The sequence below is a fragment of the Tamandua tetradactyla genome, chromosome 2, assembly GCF_023851605.1.
Source record: "Tamandua tetradactyla isolate mTamTet1 chromosome 2, mTamTet1.pri, whole genome shotgun sequence".
NCBI classification, from domain to species: domain Eukaryota; kingdom Metazoa; phylum Chordata; class Mammalia; order Pilosa; family Myrmecophagidae; genus Tamandua; species Tamandua tetradactyla.
The window spans coordinates 126,547,193-126,567,181 of record NC_135328.1 but is presented as its reverse complement, the minus strand read 5'-3'; the positions used below and the strand labels follow the sequence as shown (position 1 = coordinate 126,567,181).

The window sequence follows — 19,989 nt, the reverse complement described above, 5'->3', positions numbered from 1 at the left end:
ATCCATTCTTCCAGTCTATGTCTTTTGATTGGGGAATTCAGTACATTAACATTTAGTGTTATTACTGTTTGGATAATATTTTCCTCTACCATTTTTCCTTTTGTATTATATATATCGTATCTGACTTTCCTTTTTTCTATTCTCTTCTCCATACCTCTCTCTTCTGTCTTTTCGTTTCTGACTCTAGTGCTCCCTTTAGTATTTCTTGCAGAGCTGGTCTCTTGGTCACAAATTCTCTCAGTGACTTTTTCTCTGAAAATGTTTTAATTTCTCCCTCATTTTTGAAGGACAATTTTGCTGGATATAGGAGTCTTGGTTGGCAGTTTTTCTCTTTTAGTAATTTAAATATATCATCCCACTGTCTTCTAGCCTCCATGGTTTCTGTTGAGAAATCTACACATAGTCTTATTGGGTTTCCCTTGTATGTGATGGATTGTTTTTCTCTTGCTGCTTTCAAGATCCTCTCTTTCTCTTTGACCTCTGACATTCTAACTAGTAAGTGTCTTGGAGAACGCCTATTTGGGTCTAATCTCTTTGGGGTGCACTGCACTTCTTGGATCTGTAATTTTAGGTCTTTCATAAGAGTTGGGAAATTTTCAGTGATAATTTCTTCCATTAGTTTTTCTCCTCCTTTTCCCTTCTCTTCTCCTTCTGGGACAGCCACAACATGTATATTTGTGCGCTTCATATTGTCCTTGAGTTCCCTGATACCCTGTTCTAATTTTTCCATTCTTTTCCCGATATTTTCTGTTTCTCTTTGGAATTCAGATGTTCCATCCTCCAAATCACTAATTCTATCTTCTGTCTCTTTGAATCTATCATTGTAGGTATCCATTGTTTTTTCCATCTTTTCTACTTTGTCCTTCACTTCCATAAGTTCTGTGATTTGTTTTTTCAGTTTTTCTATTTCTTCTTTATTTTCAGCCCATGTCTTCTTCATGTCCTCCCTCAATTTATCGATTTCATTTCTGTAGAGGTTTTCCATTTCTGTTCGTATATTCAGCATTAGTTGTCCCAGCTCCTGTATCTCATTTGAACTATTGGTTTGTTCCTTTGACTGGGCCATATTTTCAATTTTTTTAGCATGATCCGTTATCTTCTGCTGGCGTCTGCGCATTTAGACAGATTTCCCTGGGTGTTGGATCTAAAAGTTTGGAAGATTTTTCTCTGAAATCTCTGGGTTCTGTTTTTCTTATCCTTCCCAGTAGGTGGCGCTCGTGGCACACGTTTGTCTGCGGGTCCCACCAGTAAAAGGTGCTGTGGGTCCTTTAACTTTGGAAAACTCTCGCCGTCCGGGAGGTTCGCTAGCCGAAGCGACTTGGAAAAGTGCCAGCCGGCCCGGGGTCCGAATGCAGGGAGGGTCGTTGGCCGCTGCAGCCCGGGAAAGCACCCGTCCGAATTTCCTAGTTGGCCCAGGGCACCAAGCGTGGCGGGAGGGCGCCAGCCGCAGCAGCCCGCCCGGGAGAGTGCACCGTTCCCGGGGAGTCACGGGTTTGGAAGGGCCCCCCCCGTCACCGTTCTCCGCGGCCTGGGGATTTCCGATCCAATTCTCTCAGTTGGTCCGGGTGGCCGCGCGTGGTGTGGGCGCCAGCCGCCGCGGTTTGAGGGGACCGCCTGTCCAATTCTCCCAGCCAGCCCGGGAAGGGAGGAGGGTCTCCATTACATCTTGAATAACAAAGTGATATCTACTTAATGTGTAAGAATAACCTCCAGGATAATCTCTCAACTCTGTTTTGGAATCTCTCAACCATTGACACTTTGTCTCATTTCACTCTTCCCCCTTTTGGTCGAAAAGGTTTTTGCAATCCCTTGATGCTGAGTCTCAGCTCATTCTAGGGTTTTTCTCAATCCCTTGATGCTGAGTCTCAGCTCATTCTAAGATTTCTGTCCCACGTTGCCAGGAGGGTCCAGACTCCTGGGAGTCATGTCCCACGTAGACAGGGGGAGGGTGGTGAGTTTGCTTGTGGTGTTGACTTGAGAGAGAGGCCACATCTGAGCAACAAAAGAGGCTCTCTTGGGGGTGACTCTTAGGCCTAATTTTGAGTAGGCTTGACCTATCCTTTGTGGGGTTAAGATTCATGTGAACAAACCCCAAGACTGGGGGCTCAGCCTATAGCTTTGGTTGTCCACACTGCTTGTGAGAATATCAAGAATTCAACTTGGGGAAGTAGAATTTCTCCTCGCTCTCACCATTCTCTGAAGGGGACTTTGTAAATTCTTTTCCACTCACTGATCAAATCACTCTGGGATTCATTGGGGCATCACTCTGGACAAACCTACAAAATCTCATGTCCTAGCCAAGGTTCAAAGTACTTATGGTGTCCAATCAGGCTATCTACATAAGTTATATTAGGAAATGCACTAGTCAAAATATAAATCTTGTACCAAATAAACATTTTTTGCTTTAGTCTCACACATAAGATGAAATTTTAAAATATTAATTGCCATCTGTTTTCGGCACCCTGCAGTAATGATATTCCTTTGTTCTTCCTCATGCAAAAACATTTTAAAAATTTGTACATTTAGTCACTATCATTATACACTCTAGGCATTCCTAGATTATAGCATCTTGATCTTTATCATCTATCTTTCTTTCTGATTTCATTTATGCCTCCAGCCTTCCTCCCTCTATCATTCTCACATTCTGCTTCATTCAGTGTTTTAACATAATTGTATTACAGTTAGGTAATATTGTGCTGTCCATTTCTGAGTTTTTATATTCAGTCCTGTTGCACAATCTGTATACCTTCAGTCCAATTAGTCAATATCTTACCTTATTTCTATCTCCTCATGGTCTCTGTTACCAACAAAATATTCCAAGTTTATTCACTAATGTCAGTTCATATCAATGAGACCATACAGTATTTATCCTTTTGTTTCTGGCTAATTTCACTCAGCATAATGTCCTCAAAGTTCATCCCTGCTGTTACATACTTCATAACTTTATTCTATCTTACATGCTGTATAATATTCCATCATATGTATATACTATGGTTTGTTTAGTCACTCATCTGTTGATGGACATTTTGACTATTTCCATCTCTTTGCAATTATAAATAATGCTGCTATAAACATTGGTGTGCAAATGTCCATTTGTGTCCTTGTCCTTATGTTCTTTGAGTAGATACCTAACAATGGTATTGCCAGGTCATATGGCAATTCTATATTCAGCTTTCTGAGGAACCGCCAAACTGCCTTCCACAGTGGTTGCACCATTTGACATTCCCACCAACAATGGATAAGTGTGCCTCTTTCTCCACATTCTCTCCAGTACTTGTCATTCTCTGTTTTATTGATAATGGCCATTCGGATGGGAGTGAGATGATATCTCATTGTGGTTTTGATTTGCATTTCTCTAATAGCCAGGGAAGCTGAGCATCTCTTCATGTGCCTTTTGGCCATTTTTATTTCTTCTTCTGAGAAGTATCTGTTCAAGTCTTTTGCCCATTTTGTAATTGGATTGGCTGTCTTTTTGTTGTTGAGTTGAACCATCTCTTTATAAATTCTGAATACTAGACCTTTCGTGTTATTACTGTATGGGTAGTACTTTCTTCTACCATTTTGCCTTTTGGATTTTATATGTCATATCTAATTTTCCTTCTTTTTATCTTTACTCATCATCTTCCTTTCTACACTCTTCTCCACACCTCTCTCTTCTGTCTTTTCATATCTGTCTCTATTGCTCCCTTTAGTATTTCTTGCAGAGCTGGTCTCTTGGTCACAAATTCTCTCAGTGATTTTTTATCTGAAAATGTTTTAATTTCTCCCCCATTTTTGAAGGATAATTTTTCTGGATATTGAATTCTTGGTTGGCAGTTTTTCTTTTTTAGCAATTTAAATATATCATCCCACTGTCTTCTCACCTCCATGGTTTCTGCTGAGAAATCTACCCATAGTCTTATGGGGCTTCCCTTGTATGTGATAGATTTCTTTTCTCTTGCTGCTTTCAAGATTCTTTCTCTTTGACCTCTGACATTCTGATTAGTAAGTGTCCTGGAGTACATCTATTTGATCTATTCTCTTTGCGGTATGCTGGACTTCTTGGATCTGTAATCTCAAGTCTTTCATAAGAGTTGGGAAATTTTCACTGGTAATTTCCTCCATTAGTTTTTATCCTTCTTTTCCCTTCTTTTCTCCTTCTGGGACACCCATAACACGTATATTTATGTGCTTCATATTGTCATTCAATTCCCTGAGTCCCTGTTCATATTTTTCCATTTTTTCCCCTATACTTTCTTTTTCTTGTTGGATTTCAGATGTTCCATCCTCCAGTTCACTAATCCTAACTTCTGCCTCTTGAAATCTACCACTGTAGGTTTCCATTGTTTTTTTCATCTCTTCTACTGTGCCTTTCATTCCCATGAATGTGATTTGTTTTTTCAGACTTTCCATTTCTTCTTTTTGGTTTTATTTTTTTTGTTTTTTCAGACTTTCCATTTCTTCTTTTTGTTCATTCCTTGCCTTCTTTATATCCTCCCTCAATTCATTGATTCTGTTTTTGATGAGGTTTTCCATGTCTGTTCGTATATTCTGACTTAATTGTTTCAGCTCCTGTATCTCATTTGAATTGTTGGTTTGTTCCTTTGACTGGGCCATATCTTCAATTTTCCTAGTGTGATTTGTTTGTTTTTGCTGGCATCTAGGCATTTAATTACCTTAACTAGTTTATTCTGGAGATTGTTTTCACTTCTTTTACCTAGGGTTTTCTTGCTGGGTAAATTTGTTGTCTATCTGTTCTTTGACATTCAGTTAAGCTTTTTCTGGACCTCTAGCTTAGGTTTTGTTTAACAGAGGAGAAATTTTTCAGTTCTTGTTTCCTTGTTTCTTGCCCTGCTTGTATGGTGCCTTTCCCCCCAACCTTAGGAGGGTCTTCGTAGGTATTATAGATCCTATCCAGATTCTCCCAGACCAAACTGGCCTGCTATCAGGAGGGAAGAATCATCTGCTTCAGTTTTACCTGAGGGTGAGACCCAAAAGGTTGAAAGACTTTCTTGTGAAGTCTCTGGACTCTGTGATTTTCTTATCCTACCCAGTATGTGACTCTTGTCTGCCTGAAGTTCCCACCAGCATAAGATGATGTGGTACCTTTAACTTTGGCAGACTCTCTCTGCTGGGGCTGTGGTGGAGACAGAGGAGAGGTTGTAGGCTGGTTTTAATGGCTTCAAATTACCAAGCCCTGGTGTCTGAATTCCTTGAGGGAGGGATTCCACCTGAGTTGGGCTTCACCCCTCCCCTGTGGAAGGCACAGGTTCCAGACAAGCCCTCAAAATGAGTTTGTTTCTCCCTATGCCTGGGGAAGTTTCAGCCTGAGAAGTCCTGTCACTGTATCCAAAGTCAGTCAAGACTTTGTGGAAACACAGCCACAAAAACCTGTTTCTTTTTTTTTTTTCTTTTTTCTATCAGCCTTGCCCCCTTGGCATCGGGGCAAAAATGAGTGACCTCTGCTTTGAACAGGTTCACCTGAGCTGAGGGCCTATTTTTAGTAGTCAGAATTTGTTAATAAATTCCACAGTTGACACTTGGTTCGGCTCAGTCCCTGTTGCTGGTAAAGTCTCTTTCCTTTCCCCTCTGGGTACAGCCTGTGGGGGATGGGCACCAGCCACCACGGCTTGGGGAACTCACAGTTCTGGAGGGGCTCACAGTTGGTCCAACTGGTCCAGACTGGGGTACGCTGTGTGTCTGGTCACTGACGTGGCCCCAGGAACTGTTCTGTACTGTTTCTGTTTATTTATTAGTTGCTCTGGAGGACGAACTAAGTCGTGCACATTGCTAAGCTGCCATCTTGGTTTCTAGTCCTAGATACACACTTTTTGTGCTAAGGTATTTGTATTAAGGTTTTCCAAAGAAATAGAATGAACAGGATATGTGTGTTTGTGTGTGTGTGTGTGTGTATAAACATATCTGGCTCACATGATAGTGAGCTTGGCAAGGCCAAACTGCATAGTGCATTCCTCAAGCATAATTCTGACAAGTATTATGCTAAGTTCTTAGTCCATATTCCCCAGGGGAAACAGGGTGATTGGAAATTTTGAGGAAAACCAACACAGAAATTGAGTTTAAGTGGCATTTCCAACCTCTAAATTCCTCAATTCTGATTTTTAAGACCTCAAACTGATTGGATGAGGATGCTCCCCACATTGCTGAAGATAATCTCCTTTGCTGATCATTGATATACCTACCTGAAATACCCTCACATTAACACAAAAGCCAGTGCTTGACTATACACCTGAACACCAAAACCTAGCAATTTGATGCATTAAATTAAGCATCCCAGTATTATATTTCATTTTGTGTCTTATTTTGATAATTTATCAGCTAATATTTCACGTTATGCAGAAAGGCCAGGCATTGAGAAACTATGTCTGATTGAACTGTCTGTTTAGCTAACCATTAAAGCAGATGATCCTTTAATTAAATAATTTCTGAACACGCACACATATTATACACAACATTGCCTAATTTATTCTTTTTTAGGTTCTTAGGCATCTTAAAGATGACTTTGGTCAGCAATAATACACTAAACATACAGACAGTTAACATTGGGTTTTCTTGTGCATGTTGAAGAGTAATTTCATGTGTTTTTCATGTTCTGAAAAGCAAGTAGAGAAATAATTTAGATTCTTCTATTAAGTGTGTTAAATACATATTGTTAAAGAACTTATAAAATTCTACCAGGCAAAGGCCATGGGTTCTTTTGCCTAATGCATTCAATATCCAATTTCTGAGACACTGGTGTTTCAAAGAGAATGAGTTTATTATTAGATGTACATTAGGAGAGCAGATGGCCTAATGGCCCAAAATCTGTTTCCCTAAGATTAGTGGGTACAAGGTTTTTAAAGATTTTAACAAGGGAAAAGGAGGCCATTTTTTATATGAAATTCAAACCGGAGAAGAAGCCAGTGTTATCAATATCATTTCAATACGAGAACAAACTGGAAAGGAGGGGAGACAAGTTATTCTTTCAATACTAAAGGTGTAAGCCAAAAGAAGAGAAGACAAGTTATCTTTCAGTAGCAGAGTCTAGTTAATATAATTTACAAATATCAGGGACTGAAACTAATTAATGGCTGACTTCAAATTTTTCATTTGCATTAGGGCTTTGCCTAAAAGAAAATGACCAGATAAAGGGAATAATGGCAATTTTATAGTTACAAAGGCACAAGGTATGTTCTTGTAAAATCATTTTAGATACCAGAACAGCTGAATTACAGTTTAGGGATTTCAGGTATTTCCCTCTGTCTACTCCATTATACCAAAAAGCAAAAAAAATAATATCTATACAATGATTTACGAATCAAAATCATCCTTTAAATCCTAATATCTTGGCTACACAAGTACAGCATATAAAGCACTTCAGGGCTACCAAAAGACAGTATAATGACAAGAAGATTGAACTGTTACCTAGAATGACAGAAGCTTAATGCAAATATGCAAAATATCCTAAAGAAAGTAAAATTGTTCATAATTCCACTGTCATACTGTCTTTGGTCCTTCCAGCCTCAGAATATTCAGAAGGCTTTAGTTGTAAATGCGAAGAGTTACTCAGTGTTGAAAGATAATATTAACCTTGAACTAAAACACCTAAATTATCTTCCTTTTTTATACTTCACAAAAATGGGACTGTGATTAATGACATTCAAAGTGAAAAGTTTGAATTAAACCCCCACTCATTTCTAACCAAGAGCCACCTGAGAAGTGCTAGATTCCTTTCATATATCTAACACAGCATTCTGCAAGCATGACTGAGATAGGTGGGAAAGTAAACAATTGGAGTGACTTTCTCAAAAGATATCTTTGTGTGAAGCAGGATTTAAGGAGTTTAAACCATCAGGTATGTTTGTAATGGAAATTAATATGCGGATATCTCCATTACTGGTTTCCTATACATGTGAAACTCTCAAGAACATCATTTTCTCCCAAAGACCTATTGCCTTATCTCTGCCAAAGAAAGCATAGATGAAGTACTTCTCCTTACTAGACCACAACTCCATTTTTTCTGATGCAGCGCACAGAGTTTTCCTTATATTATCTACAACTTTTCCATACCAATTTCATTTGATTACCTTATTTAACTAGCCAGGAATCAGTATGATTCTAACTGCTTTTAATCCTCTTCTTTAGAGGCATATTGTTAAGTCTCAGAAGAAGAATTCTAAAGAGCAAAAGGAACTCTTGATGCAGAGCCCCTTCAGCCCCGCTTCTCAGTATCCTTGGCAGGTCAAGGATCCAGATATAAACCAGTTGCCATACTGGCTGATGTTGTATCCTCCAGGTGAATGAACACATACCAGACAACCGGAGTATAGTCATACTTTGTCTCTGTTGATAATGCCCTGTCCTATCAGTGTCTCACCCTGCCTGATACTTACTATTCATATCAAAGGAGAATAGTTCATCAGTACCTCAACAATCTATCATACCCTAAGTCAACAGGCCCCCATCCAATCAAGGGACAGCACACCACCTAGTAGGCACCCTCCCCTCCCAGTGTCAGGGTCGCTTTAAAAACACAGCTCCCAAAAGAAAGAGGGGAAAACATTTTTCTTTCCTTTCACTGGCTCCCACCTGCCTGCTTTCTCTCTCTTCAGTGAATCTGTTATGCTCTGACTTGCTATCTTCTGTAGATTCCTTAGTGACTCCATGCCTAATATATACATCTAGTGAATCTTCAAAATTTACTTTACTTAGAAAATATCTTTTGTGTTTCATATATATTCATATTCACAATTTGGAATAATTGTGGCTTATTCCAAAAATTGCTGGATACTTGGATATATGTTTCTTTAACTGGGTAAACAGTGGTTTTTAGACACATTGGACAAGATAGAGAACTTACTGAGGTTCATTTCTGATTCCAAACTTCCCCTTCAGTGTGTGATAAATAGTGGGCTTGTAAATTGTTTATTTACATTGATGAATGAAGTTTATATCTTTATTATTGTCCCCCAAAAATGATCACCTTCCCTCCAAAATTGGTTAATAATTGTGGTTGGTTTATATTTTTATCAGCATGGTCTAACTATAAAATTACAAAGCAAAAAAATTTTTCTTACCCAAAGAAATTTCAGGTAAAATAGGTCATTAAAGCAAGGCCTTGGTTTTTCATGCACTCAGTTTCAAATTTTTCACATTTTTTGCAAATTTTCTGTGCTACGAACCTGTGTACCTGTTTTAACATCCAGGACAAAACAATGCACATGTACACAGTCCTATTTATCAAGAAATAAATGTTATGAATGAGAGGCACATTTAAATAAGAAGAGAAGACTAGACATAAGAGTATAGAATAGGCCTAGGTAGCTTTCATTCTCCACCTTAAAATTATTTGCTATTGTTGAGAATAATGAAACATCAAAGAATATGTTGAAAACCCAAATTAGTTTCTGTGCTCTCTGGAGAAGCTGCCTGCCTGATCTGGTTTCTTGTGCCATTCACACTCATCTCTAGCATTTCAATGGATAGTGTCTTTCCAATATGTAAAGAGTGTTGCCATAAATGAGAGTTATAATTAGAAATCTTTCTACAGTGAATTAAATATAATATTAAATTTGTGAATTTTCAGGTCCTGACAAGGTCCTATATTAGTGGATGTTTAAAACTTTGTAAATTAGCTACTTATATAATCTAGGCTACTCAAGGGCTCTGCACAAATTGAAAAGGTCAAATTTGTTCATTTTTTTTTCCTAGGGATCTGTCAGGAAGGACTATATCATATTCTGGCAAAAGCAGTGCCAAAATTTCAATAGCTTTAAGAACAAAGTCTTATTTCTCACTCAAATCCCATGGCCAGCTAGGGCTTTCTTCCACATCTTACTGTAATTTGGTTATAATGCAAATGAGGATTATTTGACAAGTTGAAAAAGCAGCAAGAATTTTGAATGTTCTTGGTCACTGTGATAATTGGGAAATAGCTCTAAGAGGTGTTACATCAATGATGAATTGTTTCTGTCTAGAAATGACTGAGTCACTTCTTTTAAAGCTCATTAGCTAAAATAAGCCATACAATCCACCCAACTTAGGTCCAGGAAATACAATTTTTCCACATATCTAAAGGAAAAGAAAACGAGCCAAGCACAACAAAAGCCCCTGCCCCTAGAAATTTATGTTATCATGAAGGGACCACATAAAATTACAAAATATGCAAACAATTAAAGCAATAATTTCCTTGGTAGGAAGAGTGTGGAGAAGATAAATAATGATTTGTACAGAGTACATATAGTAGCAATTACTCAGCCTAGTTACTTCATTTCTCTAATTTTTAAGTTCCTAACTTGTCAAATAATCCTCATTTGCATTATAACCAAATTACAGGGTTGTGGTAATAATCAGCTATTAGCATTACTCTCTTAACAAAAATCCTCTGGTGATGTTGTCATTTTTTGAGATCTTCTTGAAACTTAACCATATCCAACAGTCACAGTCTATGAGAATTTTTTATTAAGGAGAATGGATGAATGGCCATCAATAGACTTCAAATGCAGCATTGAGAAAGGTCAAGAGGCTGCCTGTGTTTTGGGCAGGCCACGGTGGCTCAGCAGGCAAGAATGCTCGCCTGCCATGCCAGAGGACCTGGATTCAATTCCCTGTGCCTACCCATGTATAAAAAAAAAGGAAGAAGAGGCTTCCTGTGTTTTGCCTACAGAACATTTCTTTATAGGGAAAGCTAATCAAAGCTTTACTATCTTAAATGATGCTCTTATATTAAATCCAGGACACTTGATGTCACTTGTTTTAACCAATTACTTTTTTGTCTAGAGGAAGTTGGTTAATTATTTCTTTATCCTTTTGTATCCTTTGCTTGCCTGAAAACATATTGGATATAGACAGAATTATAAAGAGGTGAAAAATAGTAACAAGCATTAAGCCATATTATACCTCAGAAACTAGTATGAGACTTTTTCATAAAAGCTCACTTAACTTTTCCTTAACAACACAGTTTTCTATGGTGTCATCAATAAGCATCTTGCAGAGAAGTCAAACCAGGCTCTACAGTCTCCACATAATATACCTTTAGAGTAGGAAAAGGATTTCTCAGCAGGAAGATTAAATTGAGACAAATTTGAAAACCAACAATTATGTCAATGCAACATGGAATTTTTAGTTTTTACATTCAATGTCCAAAAATAATTTCTAAAAAAATTTATGTACATTTAACCCTGAAAGACACCTAATTAGCTTGTATTTCCAAGATGAGAGTGTAGAACACATACTTACATGACCTTCATTAAAATTGGGGAAATGATAGTACTTAGCACAAGGGCTACTGAAAGAAATAAAATGAAATAATGCATGCAGGTGAAAGTCGCCCTAAAGAGTGGGTAAATGTCAAAGGCGATGATGGAGTTACACAGAGAAGGTTGGATTTAACATGTAAGTATGATTTGTGAATCCTTATATTGATCTTTTTTTAGTCTCCATTATTTTAGAGCAACTGAAGTAAAAGCCTAAAATTGTGGCACTGTAATCCATAACAAACTCTGAAATCTGTTCTACAACTAATTGTTGTGATGTGCTTGAAACTTATTGCTTTTTTGTATATGTGGTATATTTCACAAAAAAAAGAAGGAAAAAATCATTTGTGATATTAAATGCTCAGGTATATGATGATGTTGTGAACCATTGATTGTACACTTTGGATGACTACATGGTATGTGAATATATAATATATATCAGTAAAAAATAAATGATAAAATATGAAAAATAAAAAAGGAAGCAGGGTCCTAGATTGTAAGCTCTTAGAGCAGGCACATTTGGTTTGGACTGGTAGTTGTTATTTCTGGACTTTGAGAGGTTATTTTGTATATGTATAACCAGTTATTTAGAGATAAGAAAGAACCCAATAAGATCAGGACTAAGGTAATTCAGAACACAAGAGTAAGGAAGAAATTGTAGTTTTGTATTTCATCCACTCTTTGAGACTAAGGGAAGAAAGGTTTATTTTGTCCAGGAACTAAATTTTCTGTAGCACATAATTTAATTCAACCTGTCTGGATAGATCTTTTAAACAACCCAAACACAGGGAGCACAGAGTAAGAATGAGGGTCTTTAATCCTGTATAGCTTAATATAATACCTGAATAAATCCCAGAGTATATTAAGCAGATAATCAAAAATATTGGCAAGGTCCCTTGAGGCATGGGAGAAAAAATATGGAACTATTAAACTTTAACCCAGAGAAACCCTTGATACTGTGTCAAATATTAGAGACACCCATACTAATAGGCCAAGTCCTTGATCTTGAGGTTTGCTCTTGTGAAGCTTGGGTAGGTAACAGAAAAGCTAAGCTTACCTCTAGGTGTGCCTCAGAGTCACCTCTGGAGGACCTCTTTTGCTGCTTGGATGTGGCCTCTCTCTCTCTAAGCCCAACACTGTGAGTGAAATCATTGCCCTCCCCTTACATGGGACATGACTCCAGGGGTGAAAGTCTCCTTGGCAGTGTGGGAGATGACTCCCAGTGTTTAGTTTGGCCCTGGAACTGTGGAGTCAACAATGTCATGTGACCAAAAGAGGGGAAACATATTTAACAATTAAGATATCAGTGGCTGAGAGGGTTCTAATAGAATTGACGGGCTACTCTGGAGGTCAGTCTTATGCAAGCTTCAATTAGACATTGCTACCTATCATAGCTTGCCAAACTGGAACCAAAACCATTCCTGCCAATCCTAAAGAAAACCTAGGGGTTATATAAGATTCTACAAATGTCCAATGCACTAGAGTAACTTTCTAGAAACCTACAACATCCAGATGAGTCACTTGACCAGATAAGCCCTGAAATGTAGAGGGGCTAGCCTATCCAGAACATCAAACATTTTCATCTCCCTATCCCATATTATCAACAGCCCCTTCCAAAATGAAAATGCTAGAATAAGAATAGCCGAAATACCCCTAAATATTGGGAGCAAGATGAAAGGTGATGGTGGAGCTATACAGAGAAGGTAGGGTTTAACAAATGTGTATTATTGCTGAATCATTATATTGATATTTCTTTTAGTCTCCAGTATCTTACAGCAACTAGAATTAAAAACCTAAAATTGTGGAATTGTTCCCCATACTAAACTCTGAAATCTTTTCTACAACTAATTGTTGCATTTTGTTTTGAAATGTATTGCTTTTTGTATATATGTTATTATTCACAAAAAAGAAAAAAGTGTTGCTCAGATGAAAAGAGCATTAGGGTTGGATTTGGATATACCTGGGTATGTATCACGATGTATGGGTCAATGGACAGGTTATTGAAGTTTTCTGGACCTCTTCTTTTCTCAAATAAAATGTGAGGATAATAAATACTTACTCATAGAGTGATTATTGTTAATAATATTACAAATTATAAAATATGTTTTAAAGAACTAGCATTCAAGTTCCAAACAAACTGGTTTCCTTCCAAAAAAAGAGCACACACGCTGAATAGTAATATGAAATAAAACAATATATTTTATATAAAAAGTAAATAGCAGAGTACAATTATAAAAATGTGTTAGTGATAAAAGGTATTAATAAATAGGGTGGTATAGAAGAATCCTGTATTTTATGCATGATTGTTCTGTAAATCCACAATGTCTATAATTAAAAAAATAGATTTAATTTAAAAAATTATTATGATAGGTAGTAATGTCTAGTAATTTAAAAAATAGATGTCTCTATTCCAGATTAATAGGGATTAAAAATTTCTTGCAGCATGTGAAGATACATTCAACCCTTCTTAAAGAAATTTACAAAATGTAATCACATCACAATTGAGAAAAATTACATATCATTGGAAAAGTAATGTCGAATTCTGGTTATTTTTCTCTTAGTTCCTACAAGAGTATTGCAGAGAAAAGTTTTCTCCTAGAAGACTCAGGCAAAGGAATTTATGGTTAAGAGTTGATTTTTGAAAAATGCAATCATGCTAATAAAAGAAAAATACACATATATAAACAAAGAAAGTATATATGGTATAATATTAATGTTCAATCTAATTTGAGGGTATGAACATATTCAACATACTCTTGCATTGTCTTGTATTTTTGAAATTTTTCATAAAACATTTGGGGAAAATAAATTAATATATCTGTGCCACTTTGAAAATATTATGTACCCCAGAAAATTCATCTTCTAATCCTGAGCCAATCTTGTGGAACCAGCCATTTCTTTTAATCCTGATTCAGTACTCTAGGATGGAAACTACTGATTAGATGATCTCCACATAGATGTGATACACCCATTTGTGGGTGTTACCCTTTGATTAGATGGAGATATGACTCCACCCATTCAAGTTGGGTCTTGTTTAGTTTACTGAAATCCTTAAAAAAAGAGGAAATACTTCGGAGAGAGCAGAGCTGACAGAAATGACAGAAGTCAGAGCCAACAGAGAGAGCAGATACAGAAGCTTGGAGAACCAAAACATATATGTCTGGAGATGTTTGGAGCCCAGAAAATGTCAACACACGATGTTAAGCAAGTCAGAATCTGGAGGGAACCAAAGGAAGCCAGGAGATGAAAGCCAGCCCAAGAGAAGCAAAGCGAGGAACTCCCCCAGGAGCAGAGTCTGAAAGCTATGGAGCCCAAGAGCAAAGGACTAGCAGATGCCAGCCATTTGACTACCCAGCTGATAGAGGTGTTACTGAACAATCAGCCTTCCTTCAATAATGGCATATTTCCCTGAATGTCTTAGTTTGGCATTCAGGAAAAATCCTAGTTGCCTAGGCTTTTTTTATAAGCCGAGAATTCGAAACTTGTAACTTATTAAGTTCCCTTTTAAAAGCTTTTCCAGGGTGCATAGGTGGTTCAGTGGCAGAATGCTCATCTTCCATGTGGGAGACCCAAGTTTGATTCCCAGACCATGCACCTAAAAAAGAAAAAAAGCTGTTCCAGTTCTCATATGTTGCATTCCAGCAGCTTGCAAACTAGAACATATTTTCCCAGGATTGGGGTGCTGCTCTGGTTTGCAAATACCAAACATGTTGCAACAACTTTATAAATGTGCAATGGGAAAATTTTGGAGGAGTTGTGAGACACTTGATAGGGAAGGCCTAGAAAACTTTGAAGAGACTGTTGGTAGAAATGTGAACTCTAAAGATAACATCTGGTGAGGATTTACACAGAGATGATGAGTGCGTCATTCCAAATGGGAAAGGAAGGCATTCATTGCAAATGGAAGGTATAATTTGAGAGTGATGTAGTCGGATATTTATCAGAAGAAATTTCCAAACTAAATGTGGAAAGTGCGATCTGGCTGCTCCTTGAAGCTTATAATAAAACGTGAGAGGAAACAGATACATTGAGAACTGAATTCTTGGGTACAAAGAAAACAGAAATTTGTGTTCTGGAAAATTCTGGGCTTCCAGAAGGTGAAATCCCAATGAATAGGGCCACACGTGAGGATTTATCCAAGCATGGAAGTAGTCAAACATTACAGGAAAAGTGAATATTTGAGATGAAATCATCCAGAAAGGTTTTATGGAAAGTCCTATTATCTGATGGGGATAATCTCAGTTGTCATAGAAAGCCAACAAGAGTGTTGTGGGATCTGTATAAATGGATCCACTGCCAGTCTAGACAAAAAGAGACAGAAAAGGGACAAATTGGAGGAAAAGTAACTTCAGAAGCAGAGCCATGGAAGCTGAGGTCTGAGGCTGAGAAACCTCAGGCCAGGAGAGTGGACAGACCAAAGTACTTGGAGTGGGTGAGTCTGCCCCTGCACCGGTCTGAAGCTATTACATATCCCCAGAAAAATCATGTCCTTTAAGCTTCATTCAGTATTGCTGGGTGGAATCATTTTTATTGTTTCCAGGCAGATAAGACCCACCCAATTGTGGGTGGTAATATTGGATTAAATAGATAGTTTCCATGGAGATGTGTCTCCACTCATTCAAGGTGGGGTTGTTTACTTGAGCCCTTTAAGAGGAAAGCATTTGGAAAAAGACAGAGCTATGTGAACTGACAGAGCTAACAGACTAGAAAGGGAGCCCCAGGAAAGCCATTGAAGAAGCCTAGAGAGAATGCTAACAGATGTTGCCATGTACCTTTCCAGCTGAGAGAGAAATCTCAAATATCATCAGCCTTCTTGAACCAAGGTATCTTTCCCTGGATGTCTTAATTTGGACATTTGCATAGCCTTACCTTAATTGGGACATTTTCGCAGCCTTAGAACTGCAAACTTGGAACTTAATAAATTCCCCCTTTTAAAAACCATTCCATTTCTGGTATATCACGTTCTGGCAGCTTACAAACTAGAACAGCCCCAAAGGCAGAGAGTGGGCCTTCCACCTTGCTGTTCTGGAAAAATCGTGCCCCAGTCCTTGGAGAGGGTAGAGTACATTCCTTGGGGTTTGGGGAGAGCCCAGCTGCCACCACATTGTTCTGAAAGGGTTGAGCATGTGACCCAGAGATGGCAGTGATCCTGGGTACTGCCCCAAATCTTGGAGAGGGTGGAGCCAAGAAAAATTAGTCTCCCAAATATCCCCAAAGACTGTAGCCTCCTCAGTGTGTGGTGAGAGCCAAGTCACTGCCCAGGAACTTGGAAAGGGTGGAGCTCCCACTTACCAAAGCTCCAAGGATAAATGACTTTCAGACTTTGAAATCTAACGGAGTTTGTACTGCATGTTGTAGGAAGTTTATAGGTCCTGCGGCCCCTGTGTTCCTTCCAATTTCTCCCTATGGAAATTGAAACATGTACTCTATGACTGTCCCTCCTTTGTATGTTGGTAGCAGATAACTACTGAGTTTCACAAGTCCAGAGTCAGAGGGAAAGATTTTTGCCTTAGAACAGACAATGACTGTAACTTTCCTTGATGAGATTTTGATCTGGTTTTAAATTTGTACTGTATGTGTATTGTTACTGAAATATTTTAAGGCTTTGTGATATTGTGATTGTTCTAGTTTGCTAGCTGCAGGAATGCAATATACCAGAAATGGATGGCTTTTAAAAAAGGAAATTTAATAAGTTGTAAGTTCACAGCTTATAGGCCATGGAAATGTCCCAATTAAAGTCTATAAAATGTCCAATCTAAGACATCCTGGGAAAGATACCTTGGTTCAAGAAGGCTGATGAAGTTCAGGGTTTCTCTTGCATCTGGAAACACACATGACGAACATGGTCAGGGTTCCTCTCTTATCTGGAAGGGCACATGATGAGCATAACCTCATCTGCTAGTTTTCTCTCATGGCTTCCTGTTTCATGAAGCTCGCAGAAGGCATTTTCCTTCCTCATCTCCAAAGGCTGCTGGCTGGTAGACTCTGCTTCTCGTGGCTATGTCGTTCTGCTCTGCTCTCTCTTAATCTCTATTTCTCCAAAATGTTTTCTCTTTTATAGGATTCCAGTAAACTAATCAAGACTCACCTGATTGGGTGGAGACACATCTCCACCTAATCCAGTATAACAACAACTCTTGATTGAGTCACATCTCCAGGGAAATTATCTAATTACAATTTCAAGCATACAGTACTGAATAGGGATTAGAAACAATGGCTGCTTTTACAAAATGAGATTAAGATTAAAACATGTCTTTTCTAGGGTACATATGTCTTTTCAAACCAGCACAGTGATAAAGTGAATGTGTTTTCTAGATGGAAAAATCATGTCTTTTTGGGAGCCCAGAGGGTGGAATGTGCCGGTTTGAAAATATTTTGTATCCCAGGAAGCCAACTTTTAATCATGATCCAATCCTGCAGGACCAGCCATCTCTTTTAATCTTGATTTGATACTGTAAATTGGAAACTTGTGATTTGCTGATCTCCACGGTGATGAGACACACAAAATCATGGTTGTGACCTTCTGATTAGATGGAGATGTGACTCCACCTATTCAAGGTGGGTCTTGATTAATTTACTGGAATCCTTTAAAAAAAGAAACATTTGGAGAGAGCAAAGCTGAAAGAAATGACAGAAGCTTCAGAGCCAACAGAGAGAGCAGATACAGATGCTTGGAGAACAGAAGCTTCAAAGAACAGAGACATGGATGTTTGGAGAAGACACTTCAAGCCCAGAACCTGGAGAGAACCAAGAGAAGCCAAGAGATGGAAGCCATCATCAGGGAAGTTAAGTGAGGAAACCCTAAAGGATCAGAGACTGAAAACAATGAAGCAAATGGGGAACAGCATATGTCATCCACATGATTACCCAACTGACTGATGGTCATGAGCAATTGGCCTTCCTTGAATTAAGGTATCTTTCTCTGGATGCCTTAATTTGGATAATTTTATCAACTTAGAACTGTAGAATTTGTAACTTACTAAATTCTCCTTTTTAAAAGCCATTCCAGTTCTGCTATATCACATTCTGGCAGCTCGCAAACTAGAACATCCCTTTATTCTCTTTCATTTTACTGTTGCCTTCAATAAGCAACAATATTCAGTAGGCATGTCTTTTAAATATCCTACATAGCAGAAAACAATAGTTTCTGAATGGCTGGAATTATTCCACAGATATCTGCTTAACCTGTTAATGAAGCAGCCGTTGAGTTAACGTAACATCATCAGCATCACCATCTCCCCTAACTACTACTAGCATTATGTCCCGTAGTCTTTGCATGTGTTGTTCTCATGTAACTCTCTTAACAGTCCTGTGATATAGATATTATCTGCATCTCTATTTTGAAGATGAGAAATTGACACAAAATGATTAACTTGCCAGATTTACACAGGAGAATTGAGGGATGGGTACATAAACCTAGGCAGTCTGAGTCTACAACTAATATTCTTACATTTGTGGTCCCAAACTATGGCAGCCCAGGGTTTGGAAGTCACCTCCCTTAGGGCAAAGGGTGGAACCTTGACCATGCGGCTACACTCCTAACCCAAACATATAGTAAAGTTCATGAGCCTAATAACCGTTGGTAATTAGCTTACTATAGACTCAGCTGAATCTTCTTTGTAGCCAAATCTCCTGAGACTTGCTATATATGAAACTCAGCTTCCTCTTGTCCTTGGGGATCACTAATTTCCATTTCCTGACTGGCTATCATGGGGAAAGAATTGTCTTCTCTCTGTAAGGCCCAAATACAACCCATGTCTAACTTTCCATTTGGCATATTCTTTGGTCTTTAGGCTCTACTGGGCTGGAACACAAACCCCAATCCTGAGGAAAGCCAGGCAAAGAGCAATGAATGAAAGGGACCAGCTACAATTCAGCTTTTCTCCAGAAGCTGGAGTTACAAATTATTATGGTTGCTGCTGTTGTGGCTGCTACTGCTGATGTCCTTGTTGCTTTTAAAGGTCTGCACCCTCCATCTGTTTTTGAATATTAATATTCAAGTTACTGTAATCACCTTAGCTCCTTTCTGCCAGCAAGATGTGATGTACTAGAAACCAGAATTGTAGAGAACTCCACATATGTAAATGAAATCTTGCATGCAGTTCAAACTGGCAATTTCTTTACCTCCTGCAATTCCTTGTCTTGCTCATGTTGGTACCATTGACCAAAATGCACATGCTTCCAGTTTACAGCCTCTCTCAGACCTGTGTTCTATACCACACCATAATCCTCAATCATAGATATACCTGCTAATATTTCACTGTGTCATTTGAACCCTTCCTTAGACACACATTCTCAACCAACCCTTGTGGCAACACTTCCTCTACCTTCGATCCTAAATTGAAACCTGGAGTTTCCATGATGATTAATTAATGATAATACTGAACTTGTAAGTGTAAACAGATCATGGTGAGGTGATTTTTTTTGTCCAACTGAGGTTCCACTATCACACTATCTAATGGGCTAGTAGTAGATCAGTTTTAGACTCGATTTTTCTGCTTCTGCCATGCTCACCATTCCTTTCAGCAACTCCTCCTTCCTTTAAACTCCTCCATCCTGTTATACCATTCTCTTCTGCTCACTTTCTTCACCTCCTAATATCTGAGAAAACCTAGAACTTTCCTACTGGTCATGTTCCCTGTCATCCCCCTGTGGGAATACACATAGCCTAGTTCCTGACTTCAGCTAATTTATATTGTCTACTGCAGAGCTGTTGCTTCAGTGCCATTCTTCATTAATTTGTGCTATACCTTATAGG

General features: G+C 38.3%; 1 long non-coding RNA gene across 1 annotated transcript in view; it reads right to left on the bottom strand.

The window, feature by feature from the left end:
- Positions 1-6,449: 6,449 nt before the first annotated feature.
- Positions 6,450-19,989, bottom strand: part of LOC143673827 (uncharacterized) — an 88,791-nt gene continuing 75,251 nt past the window's right edge. Inside the window, exon 3 of the long non-coding RNA XR_013170673.1 lies at positions 6,450-6,589. This is a non-coding gene — a long non-coding RNA (uncharacterized LOC143673827). The remainder of the gene's footprint in view (positions 6,590-19,989) is intronic.